The sequence below is a fragment of the Rousettus aegyptiacus genome, unplaced genomic scaffold, assembly GCF_014176215.1.
Source record: "Rousettus aegyptiacus isolate mRouAeg1 unplaced genomic scaffold, mRouAeg1.p scaffold_m13_p_11, whole genome shotgun sequence".
In the NCBI taxonomy this organism is placed as follows: Eukaryota; Metazoa; Chordata; class Mammalia; order Chiroptera; family Pteropodidae; genus Rousettus; species Rousettus aegyptiacus.
In genome coordinates this window covers 81,387,672-81,389,628 of record NW_023416286.1, presented here as the reverse complement: position 1 = coordinate 81,389,628, position 1,957 = coordinate 81,387,672, and the positions used below count along the sequence as shown (strand labels likewise).

The following is a 1,957-nucleotide window of genomic DNA, read 5'->3' as shown; positions in this document are numbered from 1 at the left end:
AGAAGTATGGAAAAATTGACAAAAAATTTGGTGGAAGACTTATTTCTAATGTATTTATGTATAAATTACATAATCGATTATTAAAATCATTTAGTAAATACACTGAGAAGATACATAGTGAAAGTGACTAGTGGATATGAAGACCTTCCAGTTTTAGATATTTTAGTATTGACCTGGACTAACAAAGTGTATATATATTTTTATAGCTATCTACGTATAGCACTTGCTCATTCCCTACCCCCCAAAAGCCCCTAATTAATTGTTGTGACCCCTCTTTAATCATTGATTTAGCACTTTTTTGACCTTCATGCATTTATTGGTAGGTAAACCTAAGCAGCTCTTTCCTTATCAGATAATTATGCTCATAGTAGCACCTTTGTTCTCTATAATACCCCAAATCTGCAATACATCAAGTCTTGTTTATTCTCCTAACAAAAGTAAATTCACATGGCTTCTTTATTAAGTGATGCTCTTAGCAAGGAGGATATGACTATTTCTTCTCCCCTTATCTTTTAACGACCCACTGTAAGCTATTTTTTTAATGGAATGCTCCATGAATTTGCACGTCATCCTCGCACAGTGGCCATACTAATCTTCTCTGTATCGTTCCATTTTTAGTATATGTGCTGCCAAAGTGAGTACTCTAAACTATTTTTAAGCTGTGTTGCTCGTTATATTCTCCTACATCACTAATTTGTTCATATTAATAATTTAAAATGTTCAATAAATGGTTTTCTACTCTACAAAATAAAAGACAAATATTTCAATCTCCAGGACAGATCTCTTCACATTGTAGTTCCAGTCTGGTTTATTTTAGGAATTAATATAATCGGTTGTTCAAAATAAGATTAGATCATGAAAAAGAGTCACCCAGGATATGAATACACTTATCAAGAGCAGAGATTGTGATAAAAGGACCATAAATTATAAAATATCAACTTGAGTAGATGAGAATGATCCTAAAAAATTGGCTAATGATGTTGCTTTTTTAACAGAAAGAAGTAGCATCTTTATGTCTATAAAGACAATACCAAATAGACGATAAAGCAAATACTGATATTGATTTACTAAATAGTGTTCCAGTAGAATGTAATGCTCTCTTTATCAGGTTATTATGGTCTGTGAAATTGTATGCCTGAACCTGCAATAATTTTGGAATTGATATTGGGGAGTACTATGTGCACAAAGGCAGAGGTCTACCTATGTATGATTTAAAATGTATATTACTCTAAATTTTAAATTTAGTGGTCTTTGATTTGATAATCCATGGCATTAGAAGCCAGGTCCCTGGGAAATCTGGTTCTAAATGTCGTTTCTCTTCTTTGTTTTAATATGTTCCCTTTACATCATCTAATATATCTAATACTTAGTCAACAGTACGAAGATTGTATATTTATGTGATCCATATAACTTAACGCAGTAAATAATAAATCTGGAATTTATTTATGTGTATGCTAATATATATGAATATCTAATATTTTAAATTTTATCTATGCAGAAAAAAATTGCTGTATTTTGTTTTTCTTTTCCACTACTTTGGGATAAAGGCCTTACCATATATATTTTAAATAACATACATAAAGAAAATGGCACAAATCATATTTACAGTTGGATGAATTTTTGTTAATTGAACCCACATTAACCAGCACTCGTTTCAAGAAATAAAAGATTTATTTCTTGTTCTTCTTCTTCCTTGTTCTTCTTTTCAGTCACTAACCACAAAGGTAGCAGTATAGACAATTTAATTTGATTTTGTGCTTTACATAAACAGTATCATATAGTGCACATTTTTTTCATGTTTAGTTTCTTTTGAACAAGAATATATTTGAGGCGTTCATGTAGTGTTGGATATGCTGGGAAGTTATTCACTCTACTTACAATAGAGAATTGAATGTGTTAATATATCTCTCTTTATTCAACTGTGATGGACATTAGAGTAGTTTTCAGCTTGGGACTA

General features: G+C 30.8%; 1 non-coding gene across 1 annotated transcript; it reads right to left on the bottom strand.

The window, feature by feature from the left end:
* Window positions 1-535: 535 nt before the first annotated feature.
* On the bottom strand, window positions 536-642 carry LOC118609462. The gene has a single exon (XR_004953444.1). It is a non-coding gene; the product is annotated as a U6 spliceosomal RNA (small nuclear RNA).
* Between the last annotated feature and the right edge of the window lie 1,315 nt (window positions 643-1,957).